This window comes from Saccopteryx bilineata, chromosome 6, assembly GCF_036850765.1.
Source record: "Saccopteryx bilineata isolate mSacBil1 chromosome 6, mSacBil1_pri_phased_curated, whole genome shotgun sequence".
Classification (NCBI taxonomy): Eukaryota; Metazoa; Chordata; class Mammalia; order Chiroptera; family Emballonuridae; genus Saccopteryx; species Saccopteryx bilineata.
In genome coordinates this window covers 33744664-33764213 of record NC_089495.1, presented here as the reverse complement: position 1 = coordinate 33764213, position 19550 = coordinate 33744664, and the positions used below count along the sequence as shown (strand labels likewise).

General features: G+C 40.5%; 1 protein-coding gene and 1 long non-coding RNA gene across 10 annotated transcripts in view; one reads left to right on the top strand and one right to left on the bottom strand.

Annotated features, from left to right (window-relative positions):
• The window catches only part of SLC20A2 (solute carrier family 20 member 2), a 117568-nt gene that overhangs the window by 50085 nt on the left and 47933 nt on the right, over positions 1 to 19550 (top strand). Inside the window, exon 2 of one of the 9 annotated variants that reach the window (XM_066236692.1) lies at positions 13796 to 13972. The exons of the other annotated variants lie outside the window; for them this stretch is intronic. The gene's annotated coding sequence lies outside the window, so the exon portion shown is untranslated. The remainder of the gene's footprint in view (positions 1 to 13795; positions 13973 to 19550) is intronic. 9 annotated transcript variants of the gene reach the window in all.
• On the bottom strand, positions 888 to 13495 carry LOC136308295 (uncharacterized). Its single transcript, XR_010726086.1, has 3 exons — positions 13400 to 13495; positions 12650 to 12783; positions 888 to 3460 (listed from the first exon to the last, which is right to left on the bottom strand). It is a non-coding gene; the product is annotated as an uncharacterized lncRNA (long non-coding RNA).

The window sequence follows — 19550 nt, the reverse complement described above, 5'->3', positions numbered from 1 at the left end:
AGCACAAAAAAATGGAATACATAGAATCCTTGGCTTTTATAGTTGTAGTTAATTACAAGTTTACAGGGTATTAAACATTCCTTGAGGTGAGAAAAGACAAGTGAGGACAGTCTGGCTCAAACTCTAGTTGGCCGCGTAATGGGAGATGGAGGGATGAAGGTGGCAAGTGTGTATACCGATGCTGTTATACAATCTTCCTGGTTAGGTCTGAAAAGACCGACCTCTCAGGCATTAAGCGGCATGTCCTGTTATTTTCTACATCTGTGTCCGTTTCCAAAGCATACGAGGCCCAGGGAATGTGATGGTTGCACACCAGGAAGATAGATAATGTCTCACTAAGCCAGAGGGAGAGGGAGCTGATTTTTAACACCCAGAATTAGTCTCTGAATATAATATATTTCCTTGAAAATCTGCAATCTCTCAATGACTTTATATTTAATCAGGAAAATTCCAAATGGTTATTTGATTTGGTTCTAATGATAGCAGGCAAAGGTGATTTTTATTTCTACAATATATATAAAAAAATTACTAAATAGTTTTTCTTTTTAGTTTTTAGCCCTGGCAAAATAATATTGTATCTAAAATCAATCTTATCTCTAGTCCACATATGTGTCATTCAAAATGAGAATGGTTAAGTGGTTTGGGATAAATTTTGCCTCATTATAGTTGTTCAGTCAAGAAAATTAAACTTGAAGAGAAAGAAGGGGGAAAAAAACCCTTGCTTATTAGACTACACAAGAATTACTGACCTAATAATTCAGTACAATATCCCCAGAAACAACCTAATAAGGTACTAGTTAAATAATGTATGGTGTTGCTATATAATGCAACACTAAGCAGCCTTTTAAAATGGTGATGTTAGATTTATTTTGAGAAAAACTAGCAAGTTACAAAAATACATGTGTGTGACCCCACTTTTTCTTAATGGAAGGCATTTTTTAATGGCTAATGGCTTTTATTCTTGTTTAAAAGGTGTCACTTATACGTATATGAAACAAGAAAGCAGTGAACCAAATATAAGCAATAGTTATCTCTAGCAAACGAGCTGACGTGTGATCTTGTTCCCCTTCTTTTTGGTTACCTACTTTAGATTTTTTTCTTCAATGAGCATATATTACTTATGCAATAATGAGAAACTTTCTTTTCAAGAAAGAACTATTATAATTCATTTTTGTTTTGACTTTTATATTTTATTTAATTTGGCAGTGGCCTCTTAGTGAGTAATGCCTACCCCAGCAAATAAAACTAATGCCCCAAAGTGTGCCCATAAACAGTGGTTATATTGCAGTGGTAGGCTGAGAGCAGTTTTCCTTGCTTTATTTTCTACTTTTCTGTCTTTACCAAATTTTTATATACATGCATAGTATTTTTGTAATGGAGAAACTCTGACTTATTTTTAAGGGGGAGACTTGAGATCTAGGCTCTTGGGAAGAAGCCCACACAAATCAGCCATTGCTGATAAGGGTCAGTCCTGTTCATTCAGTGTGAGAGCTGCTCAGCCAGGGGCTGCTGTCCCTGCTCGCTGTTCTGGATGTTCAGTGAACTCGGATACGATCAGTTGGCCAGGATCTCAGGTTTAGTATTATTTGGAGAGCAAAGGAAGGGAGCTGGGGAATGCAGCATTTATTCAAGTCATTAAGATACCACTTCTGGTGTTAAGATTACCCATTTAAATTTTTTAAGGGGGCTATCATTTTAGATCTTAGATATAAAGTAGTGAATGGTGGAACCATAGGCCATAGACCTCAGATAATATTTTCAGTGACAGTGATGAAGGATGATGGAAAGAACAAGTCCCCTAGCTAGTGTTTCCAAAGCACTTATTTTTGTAGTATCAAAGTGTATCTCACCATTGTTTACTAAAAGTGATAGCTGCTAGGCTGTCCTTGTGACCTGAATCTGAAGGTTATTTTGGGTAACTGTTTTGGTACTGGTGGCAGTTGATTTAAGAAAATCTTGAGCAAAAACAGTAAGCCTCCCTTTCAGCCCAGTTTGTATGGTGACATGTGAGAATAAGTACTTTTGATGGTTATTTAATGGGTCTGTCTTTGAAGTATGTTTCTAAGCCTGGGCTTAAATGAGTGGAATCTGTCACCAGGTTTAGCTGGCGATAGAGGTTTAAATTGAGACTGAATTAAATCCACTTTCAGCAGGACTGATACCTTAAAACTTAAAGCCAAACAAAGTGCCTTGAGAAACCAAATGGAATCTACTATCACGTGCTGCCTACCACATTTTGGCCTGGCCTTTGGTTCAGAATCTTTGTTACGCATGTATGAGTGTTTCCTGGAATACTTGGAACTAAGAAAGCTGGTTTTTCAAGTTTCCTTCTTATCATTTTTCATCCTTACAAGGAGTGCTGGTCCTTTTAGCCCCTCCTTTCTTTATCATCCTGTCTCTTTCTCCTGCAGTTGTAGGAATATTCATGTAATTCCTTTCTGTGCTATTGGCTCCTTGTGGAAGTAAAGATAAGTACCACATGGGTTTATCTTTATTTCCTCTTGGAGGGGGAGGGGACAGATGTGGGTGAACAATTTAACCCAAATAGTCATATATTTAATGGATAGAGTAATGTTCCCAGTGAGAATTGTGGTAGCCACATCAACATGTCCTAGCTGCCAAGTGATTTCAGCTTAGGTGAGTCACGAAGTTCTGCCACACAGTGTGAGTACAGGTGTATGAAACGCCACAGGCTATGTCAAGATGGAATGATAGAATAACTACATCGTTACAGTTTGATCAGTAGAATGCGAAGCAAGTTGATTGGCTCAAAGGAAAAAAGCAGATAAAAATATCTCCTGACACTGTAGACCGAGTTAGAAAAGGGAGGAAAATTAGTGTCTGTCAGGGGAAAGGGTGGCTTTTGGAAGAGCCAGAGGAAAATGAAGCTCAGCTGGAGAATTTGGACTCAGTTTATTATCTCCCTTTTTGTTTTGTTTGTTTGCTTATTCATTTTTTGTTTTGTTTTTGTCTCTACTTGAAGACTAAAAGCAAAAGTAAGAGAATATGGATTTACTCAACATAGTGAGGTGGTTGGGAGGCTTGTCTATTATTATAAAGGTTTTGTGTTGTTGTTTTTTAAAGTGATTACTTTAGACTTGACGTGAAATTAAAGTGGTGGTTGGAGCAAGAAGAGAGAATTGTTGTGATGTTCTGTCACTTTCTGCCTCAGTCTCCTGTGCAGAGTTCAGTGTCCTTAGGGACTGGGAAGGTAGGGCATTCAGCCACACACCTCTTTCTGTCAGGCCTGATTTTTGCCATCTCTACTTTTGTTTACTTTTGTTTGATTTTTTCCCCCCTGATCTTTTTTGTCTTCAGGCTCTGTGAGACTTGTCAGTAACAATTAAATAAATCCAGAATGTTTACTTGAAGAAAAATGACTTGAAGCCTAATCCAGAAGAGACTTCTTTTGATCGGGTACAGGCACACCTCGGAGATACTGTGGGTTCAGTTCTAGACCCTATAATAAAGCAAATATCACAATAAAATGAGTCACATGGAATTTTTGGTTTCTCAGTACATATAAAAATTATGTTTCACTACACTGTAGTTTGCTAAGTATGCAGTAGCATTATATCTAGAAAAACAATGTTCATGCCTTAATTAAAATACTTCATTGCTAAAAAATGCAAACCATCATCTGAGCCTTCAGCAAGTCATAGTGTTTTGAGGGAGGGTCTTCGTCAAGGTTGACAGCTGCTGACTGACGGGGCCGTAGTTACTGAGGGCTGGAGTGCTTGTAGACTATCTTAACAAGGGAGTCTGCCGCATCAGTAGACTCCTCTCTCCACAGACTGTTTCTCTGTAGCATGCAATGGTTTCGTAGCGTTTTACCCACACTAGAACATCTTCCAGAATTGGAGTCCGTTCTCTCAAATCCTGCTGCTGCCTTATCAACTATTTGCATAATATTCTAAGTCCTTTGTTGTCATTTCAACAATCATCACAGCATTTTCACTAGGAGTGGATTCCATCTCAAGAAACCACTTTCTTTGCTCATCCAAAAGAAGCAGTTCGTTATTCATTAAAAGTTTTATCCTAAGATTGCAGCAATTTGGTCACATCTTCAGGCTCTACTTCTAATTCTGGTTTTCTTGCTATTTTTACCACATCTGCAGTTAATTCCTCCACTGAAGTCTTAAACCTCTCAAAGTTATCCTTGAGGATTGGAATCAGCTTTTCCCAAACTCCCACTAATGTTGATATTTTGACAGGTGTTCTTGATGGCATCTAGAATGGAATCCTTTCTAGAAGGTTTTTAGGTTACTTTGTCCAGATCCATCCAAGGAATCACTGTCTATGGCAGCTATAGCCTTATGAAATATATTTTGTTAGTAAGACTTGAAAGTTGAAATTACTCTTTAATCCACAGGCTAAGGAGTGGATGCTATACTAGCAAACATGAAAGCAACATTAATCTCATTGTACATCTCCGTCAGAGTTTTGAGTCATGTCAATAAGCATATTATTTTGAAAGGAATTCTTGTTTCTGAGCAGCAAGTAGGTCTTTTTTTTTTATTATTATTAATTTTTTTAGAGAGGAGAAAGAATGAGAGAGAGAGAGAGAGAAAGAGAGAGAGGAGCAGGAAGCAACCACTCCCATATGTGCCTTGACCAGGGAAGCCGAGGGTTTCGAACCGGTGACCTCAGCATCCCCAGGTTGACGCTTTATCCACTGCGCCACCACAGGTCAGGCACTAGCAAGTAGGTCTTAACAGTGGTCTTAAAATATTCAGTAAACCATGTTGTAAACAGATATTCTATCATCCAGGCTTTGTTGTTCCATTTATAGAGCATAGGCAGAGTAAATTTAGCCTAATTCTTAAGTGCCCTAGGACTTTTGGAATGGTAAATGAACATTGGCTTCAACAAAGTTACCAGTCATATTAGCCCAAAACAAGAGAGTCAGCCTGTCCTTTGAAGTTTTGAATCCAGGCATTGACTCCTCCTCTCTAGCTATGACAGTCCTACATGGCTTCTTCTTTTAATATAGGCTGTTTTGTCTACATTGAAAATCTGTTGTTTAGTGTAGCAAACTTAATTCAATGTCTTAGCTAGATCTTCTGGATTACTTGCTGCAACTTCTACATCAGTATTTACTACTCCCTCTTGCACTTTTATGTTCTGGAGATGTCTTCTTTCCTTAAGTCTCATTGACCACCCTCTGCTAGCTTCAGACTTTCTTATGCAGCTCCCTCACCTTCTCTCAGCCTTCATAGAATTGAAGAGAGTTAGGACCTTGCTCTGGATTAGGTTTGGGTTTAAGGAAGTATTGTGGCTGGTTTGTTATATCCATCCAAACCACTGAAATTTTCTCTGTATCAGTAATAAGGATGTTTTATTTTCTTATCCTTAAAAGTAGCATTTTTTGGCTCTGGCCAGTTAGCTCAGTGGATAGAGCATCAGCCTAACATATGGATGTCCTGGGTTCAATTCCTAGTCAGGGCACACAAGAGAAGCAACTATTTGCTTCCCTCCCTCTCCCTCTTCACCTTCTCCCCTCCCACAGCCAGTGACTTGATTGCTTTGAGTGTTGGTCCCGGGTCCTGAGGATAACTGGGTTGGTCCCAGTGCATCAGCCCCAAGTGCTAAAAATAGCTCCATTGATTTGAGCATCAGCCACAGACAGAGGTTGCTGAGTGGATCCTAGTTGAGGTGCATGCAGGAGTCTGTCTCAGTATCTCCCCTCTTCTCACTTGAAAAAAAAGTAGCACTTTTAGTGACTTCAAGAACTCCTTTTTCATTCACAACTTGACTAACTGGAGCAAGAGATCGAGAATTTGGTCTATCTTGTAAGATGCTTTTAAGTATTAGAATGGTACATTTTAAAAAAAAAGTTTAAGGCCCTGGCCGGTTGGCTCAGCGGTAGAGCGTCGGCCTAGCGTGCGGAGGACCCGGGTTCGATTCCCGGCCAGGGCACACAGGAGAAGCGCTCATTTGCTTCTCCACCCCTCCGCCGCGCTTTCCTCTCTGTTTCTCCCTTCCCCTCCCGCAGCCAAGGCTCCATTGGAGCAGAGATGGCCCGGGCGCTGGGGATGGCTCTGTGGCCTCTGCCTCAGGCGCTAGAGTGGCTCTGGTCGCAACATGGCGACGCCCAGGATGGGCAGAGCATCGCCCCCAGGTGGGCAGAGCGTCGCCCCTGGTGGGCGTGCCGGGTGGATCCCGGTCGGGCGCATGCGGGAGTCTGTCTGTCTCTCCCTGTTTCCAGCTTCAGAAAAATGAAAAAAAAAAAAAAAGTTTAATCTTTACTGTGTTGAGAGGAAATGACCCTCAGGAGGCAAGAGTTTGTTTTCTATCTCCCCATTAAATATTAAGTAGTGAACTTCTAAAGAACCCAGTGGTCAAATTGGGTCCAGCTATGTAAGAGCAATACAGATGGAAAGGTATCTTTTTTTAAAAGGCAAATCCTGGTCAATTAAAAAATAATAATAATAAATTACAGGCCCTGGCCGGTTGGCTCAGTGGTAGAGCGTCGGCCTGGCGTGCGGAAGTCCTGGGTTCGATTTCCGGCCAGGGCACACAGGAGAGGCGCCCATCTGCTTCTCCACCCCTCCCCCTCTCCTTTCTCTCTGTCTCTCTCTTCCCCTCCCTCAGCCGAAGCTCCACTGGAGCAAAAGATGGCCCAGGCGCTGGGGATGGCTCCTTGGCCTCTGCCCCAGGCGCTAGAGTGGCTTTGGTCGCGACAAAGCGATGCCCCAGATGAGCAGAGCATCGCCCCCTGGTAGGCGTGCCGGGTGGATCCTGGTCGGGCGCATGCGGAAGTCTGTATGACTGCCTCCCCGTTTCCAGCTTCAGAAAAGTACAAAAAAAAAAAAATTACATATGGTAAAAGTTCACTTTGGCTGATATACAGCTCTGTGAGTTTTTACATGCTTAGGATTTTATTACTACCAATACAGACAGGATGCATAATTCCAACTCCCCAAAGACCACCCTTGTGCAGCTCCTTTATATGTAGACCTTCCCTCCATTCCTTACTCTTTGAACTGTGAAAGTAGTCTCTAAGCCCCATACAAATCCATGGTAGAGGGTGAAAATCTAGCTAAGAGGGCTTAAGTACAATGTTTGACCATTAAGTGGATTATGCTGTCCCAAGGTGATCCCTTGCAAGCCTGACTAAAATATCAATATAAAGGAAAGAATATGAAAAGCGGCATATTGCAGGGAAAGTAGACTTCACAGAACTAGTTTAGCCAAGTAAACAACCAAATAAGAACAACAAATCTCTAGGGGTGGCGGGCTGGGAATATTAGTAACAGAGTTGCTATAATATATTCTCTAAAGTGTCTAGTTTTCAACAGAAAAATTTTGAGACATATACAGGATAAGTAAAGCAATGGAAACTGCTTTTGAGGGGACTTATATATTGAGTTTAGAAGACAAAGACTTCAAAGCAGCTATTATGAATATGTCCAGAGACTTAGAAGAAATCATTCTTAAAGAATTGAAGGAAGTAGTGTCAGTGACTCATCAAATAGAGTCTATCTTTAAAGGAATAGAAATGATTAAAAAGGAAAAAAAAGACCTAAATGCAGCTAGGATACCAAAAGCACAGAGAACAAAAGTAAAAATAGGTAAACTGGAGGACATCAAAATTAAAAGCTTCTGTACATCAAAGAACAAAATCAATAGAATGAAAAGGTACCTACAGAATGGGAAGGTACACTGGGAAGATAATTGCAAATAATGTATCTCAGTGGTTTTTTACTTCAGGACCACTGCCAGTCCACCAGAAATTTTGTGCCAGTTTGCAAAAGAGATAACCCTGATGTTGTATGATAATGGTTAACTCTTTTGTGGACCAGCAGCATGAAATTTCTGGCAGACCAGCAGTTGAAAACCACTGATATACTGGATAAAGGGTTAGTGTCCAGAATACTTATATAAAGAACTCCTACAACTCAACAGCAAGAAAACAACCTAATTAAAAAATGGGCAAAGAACTCGATCAAATAAACACTTCTCCAAGAAGATCTACAAATGGGCAATAAGCACATGAAAAGATGTTCATCATCACTAATTATTAGAGAAATATAAATTGAAACCACTATGAGATATCACTTCACATTCATTAGGATGGCTCTATTACAAAATAAAATAATAGCTGTTGGTGAGGATGTAGAAAACTTGGAACCTTTGTGCACTGTTGGTGGGAATGTAAAATGGTGCAGTAACTGTGCAGAACTGTATGATGGTTCCTTAAAAACAATTACCATATGACCCGGAAATTCCATTTCTGGGTACATACCCAAAATAATTGAAAGCAGAGACTTGAAGAGATATTTGTACATCCATTTTAATAGCATATTCACAATAGCCAAAAAGTGGAAGCAACCCAAATATCCATTAACAAATGAATGGATAAGCAAAATGTGGTATATACAACAGATGAATGTTATTCAGCTTAAAAAAGGAAGAAAATTCACCGGACCTGTGGTGGCACAGTGGATAAAGCATTGACCTGGAAATGCTGAGGTCGCTGGTTTGAAACCGTGGGCTTGCCTGGTCAAGGCACATATGGGAGTTGATGCTTCCTGCTCCTCCCCCCTTCTCTCTCTCTGTCCTCTCTCTCTCTCTCTCTGTCTCTCCCTCTCCTCTCTAAAATGAATAAATAAAAAAATAATAAAAAAGGAAGAAAATTCTGAATCATGCTACAACATGGGTGAATTTGTAGACATTATGCTGAGTGAAATAAGGCAGGCACAGAAAGACAAATACTGTATGATTTTACTCATTTAATGTACTTAGTGTAGTCAGATTTCTGGAGACAGAAAGTATAATGGTGGTTATAAGGGGGATGGGGTGAGGGGAATGAGAAATTATTGTTTAATAGGTATAGAGTTTCTGATTTATAAGATGAAGAGAGTTCTGTAGGTGGATGGTGGTGATGTTTCCATGATGCAGATGTGCTTAATGCCACTGAACAGTACACTTAAAAAGTGTGAATGGTAAACTTTGTTTACTTTACCATGATTAATTTTTTTTTTTAAAAAAAGGAAATTCTGGAGTTGGAAAGTACAATGGCCAAAATGAAAAACCCACTAGAGAGGCTCAACAGTAGATTTCACTTGTCAGAGGAAAGAATCAGCCAACTTAGAGAGTATTAGAGACTATGCAGTATGGAGAAAAATGAACAGAACCTCAGGAAAATATGGGCCACCATTGAGTATGCCAGTAGGAATACCAGAAGTAGAAGAATGGGGCAGAAAAAAATGTTCACAGAAGTAATGACTGGTAACTTCCCAAATTTGATGAAAACCACTAATACACACATGGAGTAAAAAACATTTAAACTCCAATTAGGATAAACTCAAAGAGGTCCACACCAGGCACACAATAGTTAAAATTTGAAAGAGGAAATCTGGAAAGCAGAAAGAAAGAAGTGATTTGCCAAGTATAAGGGAACCCCAGTAAGATTAACAGCTGACTTCTCATCAGATACAGTAGAGGCCAGAAGGCAGTGTGAAGACAAATTAAAGTGCTGAAAGAATTCTATATTTTGCAAAGCTATATTTCAAAAGTGGAGGTGTATAAAAACATTGTCAATTAAATAAAAACTGCAAGAATTGATTGCTATCAGATATGCCTTCCAAGAAATACTAAAAGAGGTTCATTAGGCTGAAAGGAAGTAAGACTAGACAGTAATTTGAATGTACACACACATAAGGGCTATAATAAAGGCAATTAGACAGAATAATTACATATTTCTTTTTTTTCTCTTTATTTTAAACATCACTAAAGAGCATCTTATCTGGTTGCTTTCAAGTTATTGTAAGGAAGTTCTTTATTATTATTATTTTTTTTTTTTGTATTTTTCTGAAGCTAGAAACGGGGAGAGACAGTCAGACAGACTCCCGCATGCGCCCGACTGGGATCCACCCGGCACACCCACCAGGGGGCGATGCTCTGCTCCTCCGGGGCATCGCTCTGTTGCGACCAGAGCCACTCTAGCACCTGGAACAGAGGCCAAGGAGCCATCCCCAGCGCCCAGGCCATCTTTGCTCCAGTGGAGCCTCAGCTGCGGGAGGGGAAGAGAGAGAAAGAGAAAAAGGAGAGGGGGAGGGGTGGAGAAGCAGATGGGTGCTTCTCCTGTGTGCCCTGGCCGGGAATCGAACCCGGGACTTCTGCACGCCAGGCCGACACTCTACCACTGAGCCAACCGGCCAGGGCGTAAGGAAGTTCTTTATGTTCACATCAAAGCATCCTTCCTAGCTCTGTTTTCTAAAGGAAAAACGGGAGAAGAAGTTTATCTTAATTGTGCATAAAGAAGTCCAGAGCACCCTCAGAATTAGGAAACCATTTTCAAACAAATCTTATAAACTGTCTTATTTTTCTTCTATTTTAAACTATTTCCATGGTTCCTTCAGGTGATAACAAACAAATACTTATGATTTCTTAATTTGCTAAAAACATTTCAATTTCAGAAGTCTCAGTGGGAGATATGAAGAACTACTACATTTTCACCTGTGGACTTATTGTCTTGTTTACACTGTTTACACTCTTAATTTGGCAAGTTATTGGTGGAATTGAATCAGGTTTGCAGAGTTTTGATGAAGATCTTCAGACTTGAACAGACTTCCCTTCATTGCAAAAAGGAAAAGTCTAACTAAATCAATTTAATAATTATTTGTCCTCTCTTGCTTAACCCTGGAATGAGAATAAGAAACATGGGACTGTAAGTTAAGCATGTAAACTAGTTAAGATAATAATCTTCATCTATCAGCTCTTCTGTTTAGATTAATGTTCTATTAATAGAAAGCATCAGGAATCAATGTTTTTATAAATTATCATTTATATTTTTAATGAGTTTCTAGCATTTTGGAACAATTAACAAGTAAAAATATGTAAGAACCCAGATATCTCTTTACATACATAGTTACTCCATTTTAAACTGTGACTGAAGGGAAAGTATTTTCCTAATATAACTCTTGGAAGATAGCCAAACAGTCCAACACTTCAGGGCACAGAATTGGAACAAGTCATCCTAGGTTTGCCATTTGATAGAAGTGATGTTAAGTGATTTGCTCGTGAAAACTACTCTATTTTTTGGTTATGGGAGAAGTATTGATAAAAAAGTACTTAGAATATCTGGGGAGGGGGAATCCATCTGTAGTGTGTACTGAGAGGGAAGATGTTTAAAAGCTATTTTTATCTTAGAGGGGGAAGAAGTGTGTAAAGCTCAGCTAGTCTTATTTCTTCCTTCCAAGCAATATTTTACCTAAAACATTCAACAAGGCAGTAGTAATACCTATTTTTTGAATCTCTACATTTCAGTATACAGCAACCCACTGAGTTGCAATTTTTTTCTTTCTATCCAAGTGTAACCTTTCTTATTACAATGAAAAACTGTTATATCTTTAAGTTAGATAGAGCGGCTGTTATGTATTTCTTTAATAGTAACTTTTTCATGGAATTATTGAATTATATATTTAACATGGAAAAGGTGACAACTTTCGTACTATAACTCATTATACAGTCATTAAGATTCCATGTGGACATCTCTAAGGAAGTAGCATTTACGCTGTCTGAGGCAGTCCTTTCAGTTTTTAAAAAATTTTTGTGTAGAGGACCTTATAAATGTTCTCTTTTTTCATGCCAAATCATTCTAACTTCTATCACCTTTTAACTATTTTTGCTTTTTATTTCTTTATCCTTTAAAATATGTGTGTGAGTATATATACACACACACACACACACACTTATTTATTTATTTATTTATTTATTTATTTATTTTATATATCCAATATATATAAGGTCTACCGGAAAGTTCTGTCCGTTTTTGGAATAGAACAAAATACAAATTTTTCTTACCGTCAATAAACTTTATTAAATAATATATTTCCACACCAATCCTATCTTCCGAATATGGTCCGAATGGTTGGCTGAGCTAACTTAAGCCTTTCTGCGATCTCTGATGTTGTCAGAAAAGGATCTTGCGCCTGACCTGTGGTGGCGCAGTGAGATAAAGCCTCAATCTGGAACACTGAGGTTGCCGGTTTGAAACCCTGGGCTTGCCTGGTCAAGGCATATATGGGAAGTTGATGCTTCCTGTTCCTCCTCTCTCTCCCTCTCTCTCTCTCTCTCTCTCTCTCTCTCTCTCTCTCTCCTCTCCTCTCCTCTCTGAAAATTGAATAAATAAAGTCTTTAAAAAAAATCTAAAAATTCTTTGAAAAAAAAAGAAAAGAAAAGGATCTTGCTCCAACATGGTCTTAACAACATTGTCATCGATCAAAGATGGTCGCCCAGAACGTGGCTTATCAGAAAGGTTTCGAATTTTTCGAACCATCTTCTGCATGTCCTATCAGAAACTACCTTCACCAAACACTTTCAATAAATTTCTACATGCTTCTGTAGCATTTCTTCCTTGTTGAAATTCGTAAAAATTACAGTGGCGTAAATGAACTTTATCAGTAGCTATGGGTACACTATCGCTTCACACATAAGACTAATGTGAACCAACTTTGTTTTAGTTAATTTGCTACGTCAGTATGTATACATTAAGTGATAAAAATAGAGAGGCACACATGCGCCAAATAAACATGTGCTTACGTGTCGAAACTTGTTGTGATAGAAACGGACAGAACTTCCCAGTAGACTTTATATTTATTATTTTTTAAATACTGTATCTTTAAAAAAAAAAAATCCTGACCTGTAGTGGTGCAGTGGATAAAACATCAACCTGGAATGCTGAAATCATCAGTTTGAAACCCTGGGCTTGCCTGGTCAAGGCACATATGGGAGTTGGTGCTTCCTGCTCCTCCTCCTCTTCTCTCTCTCTCTCTCCTCTGTAAAATGAATAAATTTTAAAAATCTTTAAAATGAATAAATTTTAAAAATGAAAAATTTTAAAAAATATATATAATCCTTTTAAGAGAGCAAGAGGCTGTGTGAAAACATCTAAATGACACAAATGCTTTATGAGCTAAAAAGTATTTAAATGTCAGAATGGCAAAAATGCAGGAGGGAGAGTGATTATAACAGGAATGAGGCCTGGAGACAGAAAATGGTTTTGAAAGGCTGAGTCTGCGGGGCCTGCAGTGGAAACTTTAGATAGAGGACCGAAATAAGTTTGCTCATGCTCCATAAATTCAAGAAGGCCGTTGATTGCACTTGCAATCAGTGACTCAAGAAAGGGTCAGAAATTTCCACCCCCTCTCCCCACAGAACAATCCTGTGGTTCATTCTTCCAGGCTAAACTGCCTCTCCCCAGTCCTGTGGTCTCTGGTTGGTGTAGAACAAGAGTTGGACAGGCCTTAAAGATACCATCTAATTTGAAAATGTCCCAGGATGAAGCGCTGCAGTGTCCTTAGTAATCCATTCTCTTTATCACCCTTTCCCCTTTCTCTGCCATCTCTGCCTCCCCATCCCCAGCTTCGGCCAGGACCCTAAGGACTCTCACCTTCCAAAATAGGAGCTAGTGTCATTAAGAAGGCCTGATGAGTTCAGCCGGGAGCGTCCCTGCCTCATGTCTTCACATTGCTTTCCTTTGAGTGCCTCCTGCGGAGTCAATAGATAACCTGTTTAGGGAATCATTATTTAACTCACATGTTCAGTTATGAGTCTCATCTTCAAAATTACCAAAACTGAACTAGGGGACTTCTAAGTCCCTTCAAACTCTAATGTTCTATGATTCTCTAATTCTGTTCTGAACCGAAGTAGAAGTAAAAAAAAGTTATAGGTTGTTTCTTGTAAGCATTAACCTCAAATATGGTTTCAGTAAAAAAAAAAAAAAAAAAGCCTGCGGAGTACTTGGCTCCATCACAGGACGTTTTCTTATTCTTTGGGGTAGACTCAGTTCTGACAGCCAGTCCTTACGTGACGCTGGAGAAGGACGAGGGAAGAGCCCTCCACAAAGAGTAAGAGTGCCTGAGGATGGACCTTTAGAATTATGCAGTGGGAACCTAACAGAAGACTAAAACCATACCAAGACCAAGTACTCAAATACCAGAACAAAGTGAAAAACAAAGAGAAGGTAAATAAAGAGAATTAGAAGATCTATTTTATGTTTTAAATTGTAGGTAGTAATGCTTGAAGAACGAATTTATTTTGTTTATTAGTGAAAACAGAGCATATTTTAGCGGTAAATTCCTAGCTTTTAAAAATATATACATTCCTTTGTAGTACTGTATTTTGGAGGGGTTTTTTTAATGGTAAATAAAAATGGTAATTGCTCTGGTAGAAAATTTTGGATAATACTTACAAATGTAAAGAGTGCCTAGAGCAGGGGTCAGGAACCTTTTTGGCTGAGAGAGCCATGAACGCCACATATTTTAAAATGTAATTCCATGAGAGCCATACAACAACCCGTGTACATTATGCATTATCCAATAAAAATTTGGTGTTGTCCCAGAGGACAGCTGTGATTGGCTCCAGCCACCCGTAACCGTGAACATGAGTGGTAGGAAATGAATGGATTGTAATACATGAGAATGTTTTATATTTTTATTTATTCATTTTAGAGAGGAGAGAGAAAGAGAGAGAGAGAGAGAGAGAGAGAGAAGGGAGAGGAGCAGGAAGCATCAACTCCCATATGTGCCTTGACCAGGCAAGTGCAGGGTTTCAAGCCGGCGATCTCAGCGTTCAGGTTGAAGATTTATCCACTGCACCACCACAGGTCAGGCCAAGAATGTCTTATATTTTTAATTTTTTTTTTTTTATTAAAGATTTGTCTGCGAGCCAGATGCAGCCATCAAAAGAGCCACGTCTGGCTCGCGAGTCATAGGTTCCTAACCCCTGGCCTAGAGAGAGCCACTCGACCTTGGGCACATTTCTTTCACGTCTCATGACCAGTGCAGCTTCAACCATGTGGAAACCATGTTGTACATACCATTATGTGTACTGATTTTTTAAATTTAAGCATTACTGTGTTTCAGCGCTAGGAAAAAGTCTCAAGTTAAGTCATTTTAGTGGCTACACAGTATTTCATGTTTAGAAGTCACCAGTATTTCCTCAGCCATTCTTCCATCCAGGGTCAGTTTCCTCTTTTTTCATGATCATAATAAATGACACTGTAAATAAACATCTTTGTCCATCAGTATTTGTTCCCATTTCAAATTATTTACTTATTTTCTTGAACTTTTGAGAACTTTTGAGGTGCCACAAAGAACTCCCGTACCCTACCTGAGTATTTCTGGTGAAGATAGGGTACTGGGGCGGCCACGCATCTGACCCAGCCTGGAAAGTTTACAAGTACCTTTGCTTCCCGCGTGAACAGGAATACTGTTACTCAGAACTGTCTCGAGGAGTTCTAATTGTACTTAGGGGAGGTAGCATATAGAACTGATTGTAGGGTTGTTCTGGAGTTGCAGACCAAGGTACATTATTGCTTGCTCATACTCTAATTTACTTTAATTGACATCCTTGAAGCTTGGTATATGAAGTGTCCACAAGTTGAAATTTAAAGTGTCTTCAATTTGTGGTCCTCCATGGAAGTGATTTTCAGCTGAAATGTTTATATTTGCCCTAAACTTGAGTGCTAGTAAGTGGCTTTCCACCATTTGGATTGGGAAAAGCAATGTTGAGGACATGTCTCCACAGGTAGGCCCAGCTTTCCCTTTCTCTGTAGAATTGCTGAGGGTTTTTTTGTTTTTGTTTTTGTTTTGTATTTTTCTGAAGCTGGAAACGGAGAGAGACAGTCAGACAGACTCCCGCGTGCACCCGACAGGGATCCACCCGGCATGCCCACCAGGGGGCGACGCTCTGCCCACCAGGGGGCGATGCTCTGCCCCTCCGGGGCGTCGCTCTGTCGCGACCAGAGCCACTCCAGCGCCTGGGGCAGAGGCCAAGGAGCCATCCCCAGCGCCTGGGCCATCTTTGCTCCAATGGAGCCTCGCTGCGGGAGTGGAAGAGAGAGACAGAGAGGAAGGAGAGGGGGAGGGGTGGAGAAGCAGATGGGCGCCTCTCCTGTGTGCCCTGGCTAGGAATCGAACCCGGGACTTCTGCACGCCAGGCTGACGCTCTACCACTGAGCCAACCCGCCAGGGCCTGAGGGTTTTTGTTGTTGTTTGGTTTTTTCTTTTTTTTAGGAGAGGAGGGGAGATAGAGAGACTGACTCCCAATAGCTGATGCATTAGTACCAAGCTATTTTTAGTGCCTGATGCTGATGTGCTCCAATGGAGCTCTTCTCAGCACCTAGGACCACGCTCAAACCAATTGAGCCACTGGCTGTGGGAGAGGAAGAGGGAGAGAAAGGGGAGAAGGAGAAGGGATAAGCAGATGGTCGCTTCTCCTGTGTGCCCTGATTGGGAATCAAACCCAGGACATCCATATGCCAGGCTGATGCTCTGTCCACTGAGCCACTGGCCAAGGCCAGAATCACTGAGTTTTGATTAGAAGTCAGTATCTGTCCCAGCACCAGGCCTCTCCCTCCTCTCTGACCTTGGAAGAGTTGTGTCTGAAGAACTTTCCATTTGCAGTGCTAAGTCAGCCACCACCTCGGATTGATTTGTTTTTGCTCTTTGCTTCTTGAGTCATTGTTTTAAACAAGGTGTGACAGCCTGTCCCCGAACCCTTGCCCTATTGGTTGAACTGGCTGGTTTTACTGTGTATGAGTAAAATGTTCTTTCTTTTATTGTTTATGGGAACCACTCTTCCTTTTTTTTTTTTTAAATCTATTTAACTGTTGTAACTTATCCTACAGAATGAGGAATAAGGGGAGACAATGCTGGCAATATAGGAAAGGAAAAATATCAAAAGTGAATATTATCTACCTTTTATTACCAATATTGTTTTCTTTTTACCCCTCAGTTTTATTGAGGTATAATTATAAAATTGTAGGATATTTAAAGTGTATACTGGGATGATTTGATATACATATACATTGCAAAAGACTTCCTCCCATCTGTTAATTTACACATCTGTCACCTCACATATTTATATATACAGGTATTATTTTCCAATCACTTTATTGAGGTATAATTTATGTACAATAAAGTGTGCCAATTTTGAGTGTACAGTTTCATGAGTTTTGACACATGAAAAGTAGTGTAACCACACCATACTCAAGATATAGAACAAAGTTTCCTATGTAGACATGTTTTCATTTCTCCTGAGTAAATATACCTCAGAGTGGAACTGTTGGCTTGTGTGGTAAGCTTATGCTTTATAAGAAACTGCTGAACTGTTTTCCAAAGAAACTTTACCATTTAGTGTGATTTTTTTTAGTATCTTTTAGAGTTTCTTTTCTCTGCCTCTTCACCTCCCTCAAAAAAGTTCCTATGCCTCATAATATATGTCAGTCTTTAACCAAAGACAAGGCTAGAGTTTGTACATTGAGGGAGGTGGGCCAGACAGACTACTACAGGAGGTAGGGACATAAGATCTTTCTAGAAGGATTTTGGAAACTTAAGTTCTTCCTGTGACCACAGTGATACCAACAACTTCCAGTTGTTTGATGCTAAGCACAACTTACAAAACACTTTGCTGGCATGAGGTCGGATTCTCACAATGATTTTGTAAAGTACGTGTGGGATTACCACCCTCATTTTACAGATGCTGCAGCAGGAGTCCGAGAGCCGACCAGACTCACCCGAGGTCTCAGTGCTAGTCGGAAGCAGAGCTGGGGTTAAGCCTCCGGTCCCTGACTGTTGCCCGAGGGCTTTATCTGCCAGTAGTGGTAACAGCCATCATGCCATGATTGCTGGCACATGCTTGTGCCTTTACACCACCACCACGCTATTTACCATAATCCTTTAGATCAGTGGTAGTCAACCTGGTCCCTACCGCCCACTAGTGGGCATTCCAGCTTTCATGGTGGGCAGTAGCGGAGCAACCAAAGTATAAATAAAAAGATTTAACTATAGTAAGTTGTTTTATAAAGATTTATTCTGCCAAACTTAGCGAAAATCCGACATAAAGTACTTGGTAAGTAATTATTATTATATGCTTTAACTTGCTGTAACTCTGCCTTATAAATTTTATAAAGTTACTTCCCTACTTTATAAATCACCATTACTGGGGAACCGGTGGGCAGTTAGAAAATTTTACTACTAACAGAGATACAAAAGTGGGCGGTAGGTATAAAAAGGTTGACTACCCCTGCTTTAGATGAATTATTTACGTGACTCGCCCAGGGTCCTGTAGCCAGTGGTGGCTGGCTGGATGGAAATGGACCCAGGGCCTCTGACTATACGTCCTTTGCTTTTCCCCCTTCTCCGTTCAGGAGAAACAAATGTTCCTTTTCTTTTTTAACAACAGAGAAAAGGAGGAGGCGAAGGACACTGGCTGCTGGGCAGGACCCACCGAGGACGAGCAGACTGCCCTTGCCGCTTCTTTTCCAGTCCCCTTTTAGACTGCGGCACTCACCATGGTGTCTGATATCTTTATTGCCCGCTGGCCATTCATGCTGGGTGTCCCCAGTGGGTAACCCGGCTTCTTCCTGCTTCTATTATCTGTGTTCTTTGGCCTCCGTGTCCCGTGCTCTAAGCCGGGCCTCATAGTTGCCTTGAGAGTCGTGTCTTTCCTTCAGACATCATTTTCTTCCTCTTCCCCCTGATTTCTGTCCCCTCATCATCCTCTCTCCCTCTCCCTTCCCTCCTCCCTTGCTTCTCTCTCAGTCAGAATATCACCTGCCTTCCTCCAGGCTCCTGTGTTCTCCTAGACTGCTTTGCTTTGTAAATTTGCCACTTCCAGAGCCATTCAAGTAATGTTTTGATCTTGTGTCATCAGTGTGAAAATAGGAAACTCAGTATTTCCTAACAAAAACATACTATGGCTTTTCAATTATTTTTTTTTTAATTTAAGAGTATAAAGTAGAGGTTTTCATGAGCTATTCAAAAACGATGTTAATAGAAACTATTTAAAACAAGATCTACAAGCTGAATGCTGAGGGAAATGATGTCTCTGCTGTCTTATTTTGCAAATAAGAAAATTCCAAAAGTGAATTTTCTGTTTTATTTGAATAGAATCAGGAAACACTAGTAATTTTCACATCTGAGTCATCAGGCTGACCCACACGTGCAGTCATTAGATTTTACATCTTACCATTGAAGAGATGTGTGTGACTTTGTATTTCTACCTCAGTCAGTGTCAGAATGCAAGATTCAACCCTAACCTCCATGAAAATGGGCTTTGCGTTGTTTGAGAGTGGGCATGGGCACTTTGGGTTTTAGGGGAGGCATCAGAAAACTACCTCCGATCTCCAGGTCCTCCGCGTGGGGACCTGGCTCCTTCCCTTCCTGTGTGGGAGGGGCTTGATCTGGGGGCGGTCCGTGAAGTCTCAGGGAACAGGTTCTCATGGGCCAGAAGCAAACACATGGAAAGGAGGTTGGCTGTGGGCAGTTCTTTCAGAGGGCAAGTCCCCTAGGGACTTGAGCCACAATCCACTATAGGCCTGTTTGTCTGGGACTGGCCATGCCAGTTGAGGAGATGATTAGTCCCTGAAGCTGAGAGAGGGGGGACTGCTGATGGGAGAATGGGACAGAAATCTCCTTAGCTGTTTGCCTGGAGAGGTCACCTTGGATGTTACCTTTGGCAGCATCCCAGAGAAGATATCCTCCCACTGAACCTTCTTTTGGCATAAATTTCCATTAAGGGCTACAACTCAGCAACAT